The 18,654-nt window shown below is 37.8% G+C and overlaps 1 long non-coding RNA gene across 1 annotated transcript in view; it reads left to right on the top strand.

Moving 5' to 3' along the window:
• Window positions 1-4,792: 4,792 nt before the first annotated feature.
• The window catches only part of LOC106944064 (uncharacterized), a 26,108-nt gene continuing 12,246 nt past the window's right edge, over window positions 4,793-18,654 (top strand). Inside the window, exons 1-2 of the long non-coding RNA XR_001424098.1 lie at window positions 4,793-4,894; window positions 18,373-18,375. This is a non-coding gene — a long non-coding RNA (uncharacterized LOC106944064). The remainder of the gene's footprint in view (window positions 4,895-18,372; window positions 18,376-18,654) is intronic.

Below are 18,654 nucleotides of genomic sequence, written 5' to 3'. Positions count from 1 at the left end.
TTTTTTTTTTAAATTGGTTTATTCCACAAAACTGCAGTGGAAACACTTTTTTTTGTAAAACACAAGTCAAATGTTAAACACAAACCATGAAGAAGACGACGGCAGGAAGAAGTTGGAGGATCATGGCGCCACATATTTTATTGCAGTAACAAACTTATTCATGTGATTTTTATTCAGTTTCTTATTGAATAGAAATAAGAATGCAAACTTGAGCACATTTCTAATGGAAATGCAGCAGCTGCTTTCAAATTCACATAGAAATGTTTGTGTCTTGATAAAAATGCCGTTTTTTTCCAGCAGCTCAGCACAACCTTTTCAGGTTGATTTCCTCTCAATCATGGCTTCACCGATAATACACCTGCTTTCAGGTTAGTTCAACTGTGTCCTTTCACAGAATACCTAATCAGCTCTTGTGATCTTAAATTATTACACAAATTCTGCTGCTGGGTTGAGGTGGGGAGGATTTAGTTAAAAATCCTCAGCTGAAAACCTCTTCATAGAGTCGCCTCTGGGTTAATTAACACGCGCTCACCTGAGCACTACTCTCTGCACAGACTCCTGCCAAAAAGCAGGTGTTGGTGAGCCAGCCGGCGAGGACAAATAAGCCGCCGCTCTCCAGGCTGCAGTGAGTGCATCTCACTTGAACAGAACACCGTAAAAAGCCAGGTGTGGCAATCAGATGCATCCTACCACAGCATGGCCGTCGTTTGAATCTTTTTTCATAAAAAGGATTTTTTGTGGCTGAAAGGATTCTATACAGGCAGTGAGGATGAAGCAGCTCCAGACCATCTCAGCCCCCCCACTTCCTGCCCCCACCTTATTCTGTTAAGTGGAAACATTTTGTTCTTCCTTATCTCCTGCAGCCTTCTGAGTCTGGACTGTCTCCTGTGTGTTCAGCCCCAAGGTCGTGGCTCAATTTGTATTATGACTGATTCTCCCACATGTGTCCCCCAGTTCACACGAAGAACACTGCTAGGATGAGCACTGATGCAATAAATTTCCTTTTTCCGGGGGAGTCCCTCTAACCGGGGCTGGACGGCCTGCGGGCGGCGAGGGGAGGGGTTCGCGAAAAAGACTCGCCAAAGAGGAGTTTCTGTCACTACAGACCGTCCTTATCATTTCTCTCCTTGATTAGAGTGGGTGATTTCATGCCTGAAGGTCAGCTTTTGGGCTCCAAGCAGGGGGCTGATAAGGGCCGGGAGAAAACACATTAAAGGAAACCTTCCACTCCTCACTGATAACCATCAGTTTGACAACACCTCTCAAGGAATTATTACAAACACAAAGGGAAGGGTCTTTTTGCCCTTTACCTTTCATATGTGTGTAGTTTTGGTCACTGTACGCCCAACTTTCATAAACATAAAAGCAGTCAGTCTCATATAAGAAGATTTGTGCTGACGTTTTAAAGGGGCGGTATTCAGAAATCTTTTAACCCTTGTGTTTACAAATTAGGTCCAACCGACCCCACACCCGTATCACTTGTATCATTTGGCTTAGCCCTCGCACACACAAGGGTTAATCTCCCGTGGCAACCTAAAACCACTCTGCTTCGTCCAAAGGGTCTGGACTCTCTGTTATGACAAATGATTGCTTCCTTGGAGTGTGGACTGTTATTAGTGAGGTTTTAAATTTTACCCAAATGCTAACGTTTACCTACGACGTATGCCATGAGCTAAAAAGCTTACCAGAAATTTCCTACGTTATCGTAAACAACCATGTTCCGCCATGAAGACAGACGCGCCGATACGAACGCAAGGAAATCTGAATACATGAAAATGTTTTATGACATCTAAGTTATTTACATGCTGACAAGTTGAAACCATTTTCTAAGAGCTAATAGCTTTTCTGGAAAAAATATACCACATTATTAAAGTTTGTGTCTCAATTGTTCCAAAAGAAAGGGAAGAAAAATATCATATTGACAAGTAATAATTTGTGTAAATTTACTTCTGAGCCTCACAACAGGTGACCCAAACACCTGGAGGGTGAATGTGGACAGTCACCAACGCCAAAGCGGGAGGAACAACAGACAGGAAGCAGCGATGCTTACCGAGGAGCAAAGAAAAAAAAAAAAAAAAAAAAATTTGGGAAGCTTCTCGGTCTAACAGTCAGAGTGGTTTGGATTCAGCACTAAGGAGATGCCAGATTTTGTCAAATAATAAGAGATTAAGTATCTCCCGTTCTTTTTTTCTTTTTTTTTTTACTAAAAGTAGACATTACAAACAAACCAGTCAGTTATTATACAGTAAACCTCTAATTCAGTGCGTATTGTATCCATATTCAAAGAAGTGGGCTGTGCTGTGCTGATAAGGTAGTAATGGACATTTTTATCTGTGTCTCTTTGTATAGCAGTTTAAATACATTCCAATAACAATGTAATGTATGAAATGTCTCCACTAAAAGAAACATATTATTTGAAAACATTCATATTCATGTATCGTCTAATTCAGGCGCACACCTTGGTGAACAACTGAGTCATTTTCAGATAGTTTGTCACTTACTTTTTTTATTCACAGCAACTCATTTCTGAAAATTGGGTGTTTCTTTTTATTCCTTAGCGCTTCAAATGCTTTCAAACCGAGGCGTTATGAATTTAATTAAGCTGCCGTTATCTGAGCTTTTAATGTTTTCGTTGTGGCGTTGCCTTATTTCTCGTTGCTGGAATAGTCTCTCTCCTTTGTGAAGGCCAACGTTCGATCAATGGGAGGGAGAGGGGAAAAAAACCGAAACATATCCAGCTAAGGTAAGGCCTTTGCTCCAGTGAGGCAACTTTCACTACCTAATTTCCATTGGGTCCCAGAATGGTACATAATGCATATGTTCAAAGCTTTAATTAGATACATTATGCAGGGGAGCTGGGCTGTGCTGAGAGCCACCACTGGTTCTCAGAACAGCATCCACGGCTCCCTGTGTGTAGAAATATCTCAGCTGCTGCTGCTTGGTATTATACACATTACAGTAGACATGAAAAAGGCAGTATTATGTATTTTCTAGGCACATTGTATCAGTTCAAAGCAAAATCAAGTAACTATTTTTGTTATAAAAATGCTGTACATATCAAATTTGACTTTGTCAACATTCATGATCTTGATTTGACCCAAAAGAAAAATGAGTTTGACGTCCCTGAATATTCATCTAACTTGGTCAACAGAACCTGCACCCTGAGTTCTGACACAGCAAATAATCCCACTCTGTAAATCTTAGCGCGTTAGACTTCATCCATCCTGATGTGGTCTCTTTTACTTATTTTGCATAAAGTCACCCTGCAGTTCTTTCTGTGAACAGCTTAAAGAAATCATTATTAATGTTTCTGTGACTCTCCCTCAGTCTCTGTTTGAGCTTCAGACTGTAACACATTTTGCTGGTAAAGATCAAAACATAGATTTGTTGCATTATGGCTAAATAGTGATTGAAAATATAAACATGTTTCTTGAAGTCATATTCCAGAGCAAAATTTCTTTCTAATCTTTTCCATCTTTTAACAAAATAAAAAAAAGACAAAACACTATGCAGACTTTTCACTTTAGCATTTTTAGAAAATGGCACATATGTTACTTTACTAACACTTATCAACTGATAGTGTTGTTTGCACCGGTGTGATGAAACCAGACAGGCCACATAGTAAAGCCATATAAGGCTTCATTCAGTATGAATTGTTTAATCCTAACCATCCATCATGAACACATAAATGTGAGTTCAGTTTGTTTGCAGAGTAAATATTTCAGGTTGATTAACATTCCGGTCTTTATAGGGTATTCACACGCTTTCGTTATTTGTTTAGGGCAATAATTTGCCAGTTTGAAGTAAACACGTGGCTTATTAACATCTCCATCACACGCATTTAGTTGTGCAGTGTGCTGCGGTGGTTACAGTCTAATTAACTTCTGCACCTTTCTTTCTTTCTGCTCCTCTATTTAAGCTTTAAGTAGATTATCACAACTTAGCATTCTCTGTTATTTTTCTTTGTTCTGTGTGTGTTGTAGGCGTCTTAAGGTGCCTCAGAAGCCGAACATAAAGCAAATATTTTTGACCTGAAAAGGCCTAAATTTCAGTTGGGCTCAGGTTGTAGATTTAACTGCTTCTCTGCTCTCTGCTGCCACACTGGAGACTGGAATTAAAAGTTCCACTTCGACCAAAGTTGTCAATGCACTTCTCAACCAGAGTCTGCTAAAGTGTTTTATCCATAACTAAGAATTTACAGTAAAACTCCTGAAATTACCTTTTTTTTATTGCATCCATAATCAAAACCACAGGTCGATGTTCATTGATCCGATGAATGTAAAGAGCCGTTCATCAACATCTCTTTACTCTGAACAGCAGGACTCGAGTCTCAGTTAGTGAGAGCTGTTCTTTGTTTTTTATGATTTAACTTAATTGTAATGCTCTTCACATGTCAGCAGCAGTGTTTGTATTTGATTAAACATTGTATTGTACAAATAAATACAGTACAGGAAAGGGGTGTGTAATTGTCATATTTAGTGGTGGGGAAGAGAATATGTGTTTCTTCCAAAGCCACTCAAGTTCTTGTTTTTCCTTTATTTATTACATTTTCTTTTGTATCTATATCACAAATAGCCCTAAAATGTTATTAGTGCACGCAACTCTTAAAGAACAACATGGTTTTTGACATTTGTGTATTTTAAGAAAATACATGATCATTTTTCCTGTTAGAACAGGGGTGGGCAACTCCAGGCCTGGAGGGCCGGTCTCCTGCAACTTTTAGATGCATCTTTACTTCAACACACCTGAGTCAAATAATGAGGTCATTAGCAGGAGTCAGGAGAACCTGACTGCACTTAGGAGGTGATTCAGCTGTTGGATTCAAGTGTGTTGGACCAGGGAGACATATAAGAGTTGCAGGACACCGGCCCTCCAGGGCCAGGATTGCCCACCCGTGTTAGAACATACTGTGTTTGTATTTTGCATTGTATTTTGTAAATACTCATTTACAAAATGTAATGATCTTGTATTTTATTTTATATATATTCATAACAACTACATTATAGACAAAATGGCTTGTTCTTTTAAAAATTGTAGATATTCAAAAATGGATATTTTGATTGAATCTTCACAGTGAAATGATCCTGAAGGTTTGGTTCCTTCCAAACAGACATCAGTCCCAACTGGTCCCAGCCTAACACCCATACATATGAGGTTGATTCTGAAAACAGCGTTTTGACTAAAATCCGAAAGGTTAGAGTCCTTGTCAAACGGCGTTTTGACTAAAGTCCAAAGGGTTGGAGTCCCAGTTGATGGTGTCTCAGCTAAAGTTCTACAGCTTTTTATTTCTTTTTCTAACTGTTTACATTTTAATTATGTTTTTTAAATCTCTTTCTCGTTCTCACTGTTTATTACATGCTGTTTTTATTTTAATTATGTAAAGCACTTTGAAATGCCTTGTTGCTGAAATCTCCTATACAAATAAAATTTGATTGATTGATTGATTGATTCTGAAACTTCTAGGCATTATTTTTCTCACTAATCTTATTTACAGAGTGCCAACATTCAGATGGATGAATCGTTTTCATTTAGTCAGAATGGTTTTACTGCAATGTTTACCAGTATTTTAATGAAATCAAATTAACTTATTAACCTTGATTTTGTTTTTGTTTTTTTTCTGTATTATACCCCTTGGCACAGTGAGCACTTTAGATTATGGGGCAAAATTATGAAGCTGAAAAATGAAGAGAGTCCAGCAAAAACAAAAAGAAATAAAAAATAAAAACCCAAATAAAATAAGCATGCGTGATTTATTGTTTGTTGTCCAGATGATCTATTCATCTTTAATGAGTCTCACATGGCTCGGCACTAACCATCCTCCCACTTCACCAAGTCATTATTTATGTCCTACTTGTTTCTTTAGCTCAAATGAATTTCGTACCCCTCGTCCCAGATGCTCCTCTACATTATTGAGAGAAACTAAGGGAAAAAGTCCATGAGTGAAGAAGTTTCAGTCCTTAATTAGAGCTTCCTCTGTTCTGAGAGCAGAGAGCCGGATGTCACTGATGTTCGCACAGAAAGACCAAAGCCCTTTGCTCTGTGTGTTGAAGATATAACACATACAGGAATCATTCGAGACATTTTTTTTTTAAGGTGAATTCAAACAGACTTTAACACACATATGTTTGTTCCCGTCTCCAGGAATGCTTCACATCAAATCAATTCAGTCTGTCTGTTCGTCTGCCTGTCTGCTCCGCCTCAATTCATTTACATATGCCCCCTCCCACACACTTTTTTTTTCTCCATCAGCAATGAGATACAGAGATCACACGTGAGAGTCTCTCTGCGCCCCCTCATCTCTAATATTATGCCGCTCCGTCTCCTCTTGATTCCAGCAGTTGGTGGCTGGGAGTGAGAGGAAACTCGCTCTGAGACTGAGATGATGCCAGAGACTCTCTGAGGTGGTTCACTTTTTCTTTTTTTTCTTTTTTTTTCTTACCACAGCAGCCCATTAGGTCATATATTTTTTACTCATGTCAGACTGAAAGAAAGAAGGAAGAGACAGTAATAGATGTGGAATTCAAAAGTTACAATTTTATACCAGAAAAAAAAAAATTAAAATGCAGCGAAAAGGAAAGTTTTCCTTCTTGGATGCTAGTCTGCCAGTCTTTCCCACCGGAGTCACTGGACTGAAAAGTAGTATGTGTACAACAAATGTAATCTTTGAGAAACATAAATATGGAATAACTACTACTGATTGAAATTCAGTGAGTTTTTTTTTTGTTTTTTGTTTTTTTTTGCTTTGATAGGAAAAACAGAAATATAAATCAAAACTATTCTACATTTTGACTTTGTAAAACACAATGAAATCCTGTGTTTTCCTTGTGTAATTGTTTTTAATCAATTACAAGCAAACAATTTGACAATTAACTTTTTTTTTAAACAAATAACTGCAACCAGATTAAGGTGGACTGCTGCTTTCAGGTAGAGGGCCTGGTGTCCGGCTCAAAGCTGCAGTATGTAGCTTTAATGAAGAATATATGTTTATATATTTGTTGAAACTATGTCGTGACTGGATGGTATGAGACACATAATCTGTGAAAAACAAAAACATTAAAAATCAGGCTGTTCTACCTTCACCCAGTGCCAACTAGAAACAACCAATCAGAACCAGCAGGAGGGTCTTATTGCTGTCAATCACCCTCACGTGCACCTGCTCATCTACTGATGACAGAGAATAAACTGCTTTCATGTAGCTGAGTTATATCTCCACCATTAGCACAATAAACAGCAAGTACATGAGGTTGATTAACAGCATGAAGCCCCTCCTCCTGCCTCTGATTGGCTGGTTTTGGTCGGGAGCTGTGCTTTCCTTCAGACGGCTAAAGCAGCTCAGGAAGGAGGTGGAGGAGATTGATCTTTTCACAGATTATCTGTTTCATAATAAACTGGAGGCAGTTTTAACAAATATGTAAAAATAATATTTTTCAATTTTTTAAATAAAAATTGCATACTGTAACTGTAAGTGGAGTTTAGTTGTCTTTCTCATGAGTGATGATAGGATGTATTGATGCTTCATCAAGGTATTAATATAGAGGTCCCACTTTCCATTGTATTATTGAAAGGCAAGTTTTGGTTTCCCTCTCTGACATCCCCATAACCTGATCTCTGTGCCCTGTGGCAGAGACAAATGTTTTGTCCCAATCAAGATTTTGCAGGACATTCCAAAACATGCCGCTCCAACAATGAACATGCTGAAATGCATAAAGCTTTATCATTTTTTCCCAAATGATAAAGCTGTTAAAAGCCCCAGTCGGTTGCAGCAGATGGGAACTCAGACATGTTGGGTTCTGCTTGGAGAGTTCTTCCTGTTTAAAGGAAACTGTGAGTTTCCACTGCCTCCACATGCTCAGGAGCAGGGATCCATATTTTTATTCAATTAATCAATTAAATTATATTTGTACAGCACATTTCAGCAGCAAGGCATTTCAAAGTCCTTTACATCATTAAACATGATGTCACTGCCTTCACTAACGTCTTTGTTTTGCCCTTTGTTTTGTCTGAATGTTGCTATTTGCCCTAATGTGTCCTTTCCTCTTTTTCCTTTGGTTTGGTATTTTGTTTGTATTTCCTTTTAATTCATGTAAAGCACTTTGAATTCCCTTGTTGCTGAAAATGTGGTATATAAATAAAATTACCTTACCTTACCTTACATTGCCAAAAACACAGTCATGCAACCTTGAATCAACAATCAAAAACATTAAATTTCATGGCGAATCAAAGTTCTGCCCTTATGGGTACCTCATCAAAAAAAAAAAAAAAAATTAAATTAAATAAAAGGGGGGGAGACTCCAACCCGCCCCCCTTGATGTAGTTAACTGTTCACTGCCACCATCTTTTGATCTGGCTCATTCTGACGAGGTTTTTTGTACAAAGCTGTATGTAAATAGGCTAAGCTAACATTAGCACAGCTGTTTCTCTGATTTGTTTGGATTCAGTGATTATCTGCCCTGCCACTCAGTGAATTGTGCTCTGGTGAAACTTAAAGACGTTATTCCACTGCTTCATCAATTCAGTTCTTTTTCTGAAATTTCACGGAGAAGATCACAGTATGCAAACTGATCAAACTTTGCTGCTACATTTTGTGAGTATTCAGATCCCACTACCGACTGTTTTTAATAAAAAAAGTGTTAGTGGAGATTTTGGGAGACTGACTGATAAGCATGCCTCTTCTTACACTCAATGAGCATCATCATGTTACTGGAACCAAACATGGAGAAGCAGGATTCAGGATTTAGTTGTTCCAGAAAACTACAAAACAACCAAAACACCGAGCTTCTTTAAATCTAAGCTAAAAACTCATATGTTTGGAGTTGATTTTGAAACCTAATGGATTACAAATTTAATGATGCTAACAAAATGTAATGTTTCAATTGTTGATTCTATGTTGCATGACTTTGTATTTTTATGATGTAAAGCACTTTGAAATGTCCTGTTGATGAAATGTGCTACACAAGTAGAATTTGATTGATATGAAAAAGAAACGTTAACGTTAAAAATGTTCATGCTCGAAAAGTTTCTTAAAATAAAAAGAGACAGGAAAAATTAAACCAATAATAAGGATAAATAAACAAATCGTGTCTTTTGAGTTACTTTTATTGAAGGAGGAAGGTTGGAATTTGATATTAAGAAAACAGGAATCGACACATAATTTGTGGCTCTGCACATATTTAGGGTTGTATCTCTCTATTATTACTATTACTACAGTATACATTATTGTTATTCTCTTCTCTTTTACATCAGTTACAATTAATTGTGAATGATCCCTTGTGTAATTGGCATCATTTAACATTTAGTTACTGTTAAACCACAAACACCAGGAAAGACAAGAAGGTGAACCAGTCTTTCCTTCATGCTTAACATCATTATAGAGTGGAAGAAAAAACTAGATTGTTAGAGAATTCCCAGATTTGTTTTATAATGTGAGTTTTAAAGATTAGACTCAGCAACTGACAAAACCACAGACAGCAGCCTTAATCTTTAGTCTGACACTAATCATGAAAATAAAGCCTTGATTGTCTCAGTTACTCAAATGAATTTGCAGTTAGATATTTGTCACAGTCCTTAATGAGCCTGTTGTACCTGAAAACATTGAGAGAGCTGTCATCTGAAACGACGGAGAGGATTATAAAACCCTTCCAAGAAGATTAATCAACAAAGTCTGTCATGTGCTGAAATGATAGAAAGACTTAATTCTGAAAGACGTGAATTTGTGTGGAAAATCTATTTTTTATACTCAACTAACAATGACGCTTTAAAACCTTAACTCTTTATGTTTACCTGATGAAATCATTTCAGTCTGTCAGTCAGTCCAACTTCGTCTGTGTTTGGAGTTCAGGTTCTGCTTCCTCACTGCCATGGTGTGATGTAGCAGACATTAATAATTCACACTCAGAAACAGTGGGCTTGGGTTTGCCTGTCAGTTTCAGTAGAACGTCTCATCCTCACCGTTAGTGGCGGCGATCTCCCCCCCGTGAGTTGAGTCCTCCAGTGTGAATAGAGCCACTCTCCATCGACATGGTGCAGAAATGAACCTGAAGACAAACCTGCCACTCCACTTCTCCATTTTGCTGATGAGCCATCTGCATTCAGGCTGCTGTAGAGTTGAAAGGCAGGAAGGTGAAACAAACGGCGAAAACAAACCAAAATGTATGCGACCAGCAGAAAGCGCTTCAGTCCAAATGTCTGTGTGTGTTGGTGTGAAAAAGTAAACCTCTTCAGTGGAAGAGATTCACAGAATTTCATCGTAAACACTCCAACTGAATAAAGATTCATTGTGTCAGAAGCTGAACCTTGGTACATGAACACACATGGGTCTTTTGGCAATCTGGTTTGAGATTGAAGACAGATTTGAAAATGAAATATTATCCCCAAATGAGTTCTAAGTAAAAATAAATTGAAATTAAAATCCGTTAAGTACCAGATTTCCCTATATTTCCTGTTTGTGAAAATTATGGGTCCATATAAATAAGGTGTCTACTTTTACCAGACTGACCTGTTTTTGGTCTGTGTGCACATTAAGAGCAAAGTCAAACCTGGCCAATAACAGTGATTCTGGACACCAGTGGCAGCTTCTTCAGAAAACTGTCCTACTTGTTTTTATTTTTATTTTTCAATATGTGGGTGTCTTAGTTCACCTCTTCCTCCTGTCCTCAGATCCACTACACCAAATACAGATTAGAGTCCAGATTTTGGTTCTCTCTGCTTTACATCATTGTTTCAAAATTGCAAAATAAGGGTGTATTCACTCCAGCTTTGTTTAGTTTGCTTCAGATAAACTCCAGTTCATTTGCCGACAGAATTCAGTTGGTTTGGGGAGGTGTGAACGCTAATCGAACTCTGGCTCTGACCAAACAAGCTAACTCTGGTGCAGCTTTAATGCATATGTGAATGCCAAGTGAACCGGAGAACGCTCTAAAAGCAGGAAGCGGACTATATCGCAGGGAATTTTGGGAAAATCCGACCAAAATAAACACTCGTCTCTAGTGTTAACAGCTCATGTTGGAGAGTGTTTGTTCTTTTCTTTTGTCATTTGCCAAAAACAAAAGAAAATCGTACAACCACTAAAATCTGATGCCATTCCATTTTTGTTTACATTTTCTGAAGATGGAAGTTGTGTTTTGTGCTTTGATCGGAGGTTTTTTTTACTGCTATTTCCTTCAGTAGTTCTTGGTGCAGCACCACCACAGGTGAGGAGGTAAACATGTTGTTCAGAGGATTTGATGCAGTCCATTGAATGTGAACTACAGCAGCTGAAAATGGAGCAAATCTTGCAATTTTGGTCCCCAATTGAACCGAGTCTACTGAACTATCAGGTATGAAAACATCCTTATGAGCAAAAATCTTAAGAGTTTTTCAACATTTAGTTTTTATTTTTCTTCTCAGGTCAGGTGAATACAAAGCTCCTCTTATTTCCCCCTTCATTCGCTCCACCAACTTCAGTTCATGCTGAAGATCTTAAAGCATATTGAAGCTCACATGGACTGATTTCCATTACTTGTTTCCCCTTTTCCCATTGACAGAGGTTTACAAGTCAGCTGTGAGAAAGGAGCTGCTAAATGTATGATTATACATTTAGTGGCATTTCATATTGATCTTAATGTAACTGGCCTTTATTCATCGACTGGCTTTAGTCACACAAACCTTCAGAGACCCGGTTCTAAAAGTGGGTCATCTGGGCCCATTGATGAAGCTGCAGCAGGAACAAACCACCAGTGGTCAAATGTGTTTGACATAGGTCAAGGATTTAGTCGCAGGCTTTCACTGTAGAGCACGTTCAATCTCATGATGTCTGTTAGCAGAATGTAGGAGGCCAAACTGATAACTACGCAGATTACGACAGAGTATTAGGGACACAATGGATGGGAAACAAGAGAAGGAGTAAAAAATGAAAATAGGAAGAAATTATGAGATAAATCTGAATTTTTCTACAAAAAACTTGAACATTTCTAAGTTTCAAAGGTCAGAGAGGTTTTACTTTTGGAAATTTTCTGACTTTCAACAGCTGAAGATTTTCAATTTCTGTAACTCAGATACGTCCAAGTTTTTCTAGAAAATTTCTGACTGTCTCACAAATTTTCACCCTTTAAAACTCAGAAATTTTTACATTTTTTTCTCTAAAAATTCTGACATTAATCTCAAAATTTCTGGAGGGGTTTCTTGCAAATTTTCAATTTTTCAAATCAAAATTTTTACATTTTTTCTTGAAAACTGCTAAGATGAATCTAAAAAAAATTGGCAGACATTTACTCCTTTTTTATCTACAATGACCATAATAGCACACAGTATTAGTTTCAATTGTTAAAATGTACCAAAACAGTTTTACTTTTCCACATTTCAATCCAAGCAACCGCATTCTAAACTTGTTTAATTTGCCGTCTAAATATAAGCTTTTCCATCCTATTTAATGGGACTCTAATGGCTACGCGGCTCTTTTGAACTTGTCCAGTGTAAGAAAACGTGGAGTGTAAGCATAATGGCTTTTAGTTCAACCATTTGCCCACTCAACACGCCTTTCAGGAGCTTCAACATCCCTGGATGTTATTGGAGGCAGAGGAGAAATCTGAAGCACTCATAAGGCTTTAAATCGAGGGCATGGAGCAAGAAAGATGAGAGAAGGAGTGGGAGCGAGTGGAGGAGGAGGAGAGGGAGGGGTAGACTTTGTAGTTTGCCTGTGACAGGAGAGAAATGATTCAAGAGGGAGCCAGAACAGAGAAGCAGGCAGGGAGCCTTCAAAGGGAGGAAAGAGGCTGAGATGATTATGTTAAATGATAGACAGCTGCAGGAGTTGGATGAGCTGTAATGATAAACGATACATAATCGGAGGCACATGAAAATCACGAGGCCAGATGATTGACAGACGGGCCAATTGGTGGAGGACGAGCGGCGAAAGGCGAGCTACAAGTCATGAGCGAGTCAGAGTCCATCATCACACCTGCCGACGTGTTTGTCGGAGATAAATCTGTGGTGTGACAGACAGGACTGTGTGCAGTGAGCCGAGAGCCACGGAGCCGCCGCTGTAACGTCTCCACAGAATCACTCTTCATTATTTCCCTCCTGTGAATTACAATGCAAAGTAATTCCTTAGTGGCTTGTGCTTCTTTTAGAGAATGTCTATTTCACATGTATTACTGATTTAGTTATAAGTATGTCATGGAGCTTTTCAAATCATTACATAAAGTGAAAAGTACTACAGCCACTGGAAAAAAACACACTAAACAAATCCCACTTAAGAGCAAAATTTAAGCTTTTCAAAACTCAAAGAAAGCTTTCATTAACAGCTAAGTGTTCTTTCATTTTTACCTTTTAGACACAAAGAAGGCACTGTCGTGATCTGTGTTTCTGTGTGTTTATTTTTGAGTTCTTCTGTGTTCAGTCCTGTGTAGTCCTGTGTTCAGTCCTGTGTAGTCCTGTTCCCTGAGTCTCTGTCCTCCCTGTTGATTGCTCCCCAGGTGTGTCGTATCCCCCTGATTACCCTGTGTGTATTTAGCCCCACCTGTTGTCTGTGTTCGTTGTCAGATCCTCGTCATTTGTAACTGTTTCCCTGTGCCGTCGTGTTCCACCCTAGTCTAAGTCTGTTTTCCTGTGGACTCTGAATCATTAAATTCATCATTTTCACCTTCATCCTGGCTGCCTGCGTCTCATCTCACCTCACCAAACCCTGAACCGTGACAGGCACTCCAGTCAACTATGCCTTCAAAAAGAACAAATAAAGCCTTGATTTTTTGCTAAAGACCAGGTTGTTTGTCTCTAAGAGGCATTCATGTTCGAAGAAAAGTCAGACGTGCTGAAGAGCTGCAGAAGAAATACCAATGAGATTGAAACTGAGGTCTTTATATTGGGAAACTTTTAATCTTTGTTGTATTGTAATAACATCCATCAGTTTAAACTGTACCACAGTGACCTTAGATTTGATAATCATGGAATATGATACGATCTTATTAAAGCAGCACCGTCAGTAATTATTCCAAGGATAATAACATTTATTTTTTATTGTAGATATATATTCTACTTAGAATTCTTATTAAAAATAGGAATATGTAATGTGTCAAGTTGCACATTTATTTTTACTTGTAAGACATTTTCAGACTGATTGCTCTCTCTTTAGCTTTTCAATAAAGGAACCAAATGTGACACAGAAACAGATGAAGGTGTTTTTACACCAGAGACACACTTACTGCATGCAGGCAATCTCCATTTGTGAAACTACTGGCACCACTTGGCTGGACCTCTGTTGAATTAGGTCAGTCATTTTAAAGGGGGACAGGGATCATCACTCACTTATTTAATGCTAGATATATATATTTTTTCAGTTATCGTTATTTTGTAGAAATAAGTTTTTACTTAAACAATTTCTTTTTTGTATTTTTCATTTTTGTCGACAAAAGCTAAATTATTTTGATCATGATTGAGTTGCAAAAAGCAATAACTGGGTAAATCTGCCTTGCCGGGTATTAAAGTGGATCCAATTGCAGCAGGCAGGAGACGTTGTTAGAGTTGAAGATTTGATGAAAAAAATAAAGATGCCACTTACAAAAATACAACAGTCCAAGGAAATAAATTTATCCAAACTGGAGACATGAGGAGAACACGAGAGAACCAGGGAGCAGAGATGAGAGAGTAGAAGAGGAGAGCTGACATGACAAACAGACAAGTTCTGACTGAGAATGAGGAGCTAAAATACTGGGAGGTTGATGGTGGGAACAATAGACCTGAGCTGATGAGCTCATCAGCTCAGGTCTATCGCAGATAGACTCACACTGATTGCAGGTGTGAGTTGCTGAGGAGGAGGGAAAGAGAAAGTGACACAGGAGAGACAGAGGAAAAACACGGGAACAGAAAATAATTCTAACATTAAGGAATAACTTAGAGTAAAGAAACATGATCAACTAGAAGAACAGAAAACAACAAGAAAAAAAATAACAAGAATCACTAAGAAAGAGCAGAAGTGGAGGAGAAAGTAGAACTGAATATAAAAAAAAAACTAAGTAACTCCAAAAGTTACAAATATCCACAACCAAACTCAAACAACCCCAAAACCCGACAACAACATCCTGGGTGAATTATTTTCATCGAGGCTGAAGAAGCCTCACCTTGTCCTGTTTGACAGCTGAAGTCTCATTCAGGGAGGATGAAAAGGCCAAAACTTTTCACACGACTTTCTGTTTGAGACGTGTAGGAGTAAATGATCTGTGAAGGTGAGGCGCAAAGATACGGGGACTGACACGTATCTTTCTGACCATGTTTACATCAAACCCACGTTACATAACTGAGCCGCTGGGCGATACACACACACACTGCTTCAATAGATGTTGAGTGTTTGTTTAAACCGGGCGCATGTACAAGTTTGTAAAATGTTAAAATATAGAAAATGATCTCCAGAGAGATCATTTAATATCTTGCTTCTGTTGTTTTTGTAGATGTGATTAGGAAGATAATCAGCTTTAAAATTTAAATTATCCTCTTTTTTTTTCCTCTGAATGAAAATAATAATTTAAAAAAACTTCAAAATGGAAGCATTTTATATTATTTTATGCTCATATTTTATGGTTTATTTAAAGAAAATATCTATACTGCTTGAAGTATATGTTTCCCCCCCTCTGTCTGAACAGAAATATAGCAGTGACAGGTGGACCAGCGAGTTCTTACTGGATTCTTTGTTCGTTGTAAATCTGCTCCCCAGTGCAACAACAGAACCAGTGGAACCTGTTGCAGAAGACAACATCTTTTAATAAAGTCACAGAGATTTAATAACCTCTAAAATATTCAGCATTCCTCATGCACTCCAGTTTGTAAAGTTAGAATTAGATTTACTGTATTGAAATTGCACAAAGATATGACTGTGAATTTGGCAACAAAATGTCGCTTGGTTACCGGAGTACGCAGAAAAAATACTGAGAAACTATAAGTGTGACTACATATACATACACAACTCTGGAAAAAATTAAGAGACCACTCAAAATGATCAGTTCCTCTGATTTTACTCTTTGTAGGTAAATGTTTGAGTAAAATGAACTTTGTTCTTTTATTCTATGAACTACTGACAACATGTCTTTGAAATTCCAAGCAAAAATTTAGTATTTATTTGCAGAAAATGAGAAATGGTCAAAATAACCAAAAAAGCGCAGTGCCTTCAGACCTCAAATAATGCAAAGAAAACAAGTTCATATTCATTTAGAAACAACAATGTTAATGTTTGAACTCAGGAAGAATTCAGGAATCAGTATTTGGTGGAATAACCAGGAGGTTTTCAGTGGGGTTCAGTGCAGTGGGTCTGTTCATTTTTTCCAGAGCTGTAGATATAAGAGTGTTGCTGGTAAAGGTAAGAAAAACAAATCTAGAATAAATGTACAAATAGAAATATATTGCTAAATATAAATAAACCAGCATTTTCAGACAGTCTTAGTGGGAGGAATATTGGTGTTGAGCAATCTAAATAACAACAGAAGTAGTTTAGAAATCTCAGAGGAGTCCAGAAATGATCTGTTCATTATTGCAGGAATCAGGAAATCGTTATGACCACAGTTTATTGCTTGCAATAAATTAACCATATTTTATAAATCCATACTCTACAACACGGTGTGATTTGATTAAGTTTACATGAAATAAACAAGAATAATTATGCTGCAACTTAAACATACAAGTATTTTTAGGGGCTTTTGAGCAATATTTCTGGTTTTTAAAGGTCTTCTAAAGTTCATCATTGATCATTGGCTGCTAGGAATTGGACTAAAACTATTTTTCTAAACTTTTTAAAAAGTCCAGTAAGTTAGAGAGAGAGCTTTTCATAGGAATTTATGTCAGTGTTTAATGCTAGGAAGAGCATAAACTGAGGATCAAGATATTTTGCCAGTGGCACCAATCCAATGTTTAGGACGAGACCTTTGGTAATTCTAGACGACTGTCTGATGCTACATCATAGCAGAAAACAGATGTAGAGTCAGTGACTTAAGACAGAAACTATTTTGACATAAGCTGAACATAACTGCATTTTTTAATCACTTGGAGTCTGTTTGAGTCTATATGATTGGTTTGAATTGACTACATTTATCTCTGTATCTGTTTGTCTTGTACAACACGTTAAGAAAACGTTGTGACTTGATCCTATCTCATGAAGTGTTTCCTGGTACTTCTGTTTGACAGCGGTTATGGTGAGTGGCTATGACAACCAGGGTTTGCATTTTACAACTACCACTTGCTACCGGACCTAAAACCTTGGGCTGACGTGAAGGAGAGATTTCGTGGCCATCAGGTAGGGCCAGAGAGAAGAGGCTGTCTAACAGATTTAAACGATTTCTTATCGTGAACATGAGAACCTTAAAGCAAATGAAATGGCAGAGAATGAAGCACCATGAAGGACTCCAGGGGAATATCAGAAGAGGAGTATTAGGAGCATTACTGAGACTTGATTTTATCGGCGTAGCCTTCATCACTTCAACCAAAGATGGAGACTGCAGACTCTGCTTCTGTAAAGATCTGCATACAAGCTGTCAGGCTTGTAATATTTGTTCTAATTTTTCATTTGGATTACATTTTTTGTAAGTATTATTATTAGAAGTTTACAAAAAATAAATAAAATGTTGCATAACTATACTTTGTATACACCCACAATGTTCACTGCCTTTTGCACAATGCACCTCTATCTGAGCAAAACATTCCTACTTTGTAAGCTTGTTTTGAGCTTGCTCTCAAAACAAGCTGTTACTCTCATTATTCCTGGTGTACTGAAAACTGTCTGGTAGCCAGAGAATGAGATGAAAACACGGTGCTGAAAAAGATTCTACTGTTCTTGCTTTACAGTTGATTGAAGAATCACGTTTGGATTTGCTCCGTTTTTCTCCGGTGCACTGGGAGAGGTCCTTGATGTGCAAACGTTTTGAAGAGCAGAGAATGGATATGTGATGAAAAGAAACAGGAGCCCAGTGAATACTGACAGGGTTGACCTAAAGCAGTGGTTCCCAAACTTTTTCTCCTGGGCCCCCCAGTGGTTTCCTAACATATTCTGGGCCCCCTTATGGATTACAAATAGCTTTCTGGTTGAACGACGTGTGTTAGTTCATGTGTCACCCTTTACACATGAATCCAAACTTGGAAGTAATGACAAGTGGAATTCTATACAATATTAACTATGTTACACATGATTCACTCTTTTCTTTACCTCAGTGCACATAAGACATTACAAACACATATTTTTTGCTCTGACTTTCTGATGCTCTTGTTCTTGTGGTTGAGTTATAACATGTAATGACTATATTTATTTAAGACAGGAGGCCGTTTTTGAAAACTGGAAAAGGAAAAAAATCCCTAAAAGGTCAATTCATCACACAACCAATAATTGAACAAATTGTCCTTTCAGAGCAAACAAACAACAAGCTGGTGTTTAAGGAATGCTGATATTTGCTTTAATTTAAAGTCTAATAACAACAATAACTGTAATTGATAAAATATGTTCTGACTGGACAGGTCACATATATGGATCAAGTGCAGTGACGTTTTACAAAGAGAATAAAATGCTATCATGCAGGGTCAAAATGAGATTCACCCAGTGTGAACAGATGTGAAGTTCTCACTCCTTGTTTTTTTCAGAGCTTCAGCACATAAATGGAAGCATCACTGAGTATCTGCAGGAAATCCAGGAAATCATTACTGTTTAAA

Source organism: Poecilia latipinna, unplaced genomic scaffold, assembly GCF_001443285.1.
Source record: "Poecilia latipinna isolate Pla-1442-1.1 unplaced genomic scaffold, P_latipinna-1.0 Scaffold101, whole genome shotgun sequence".
Lineage (NCBI taxonomy): Eukaryota > Metazoa > Chordata > Actinopteri > Cyprinodontiformes > Poeciliidae > Poecilia > Poecilia latipinna.
Note: the sequence above shows the minus strand (reverse complement) of the source record. Positions and strands in the feature narration are given on the sequence as shown.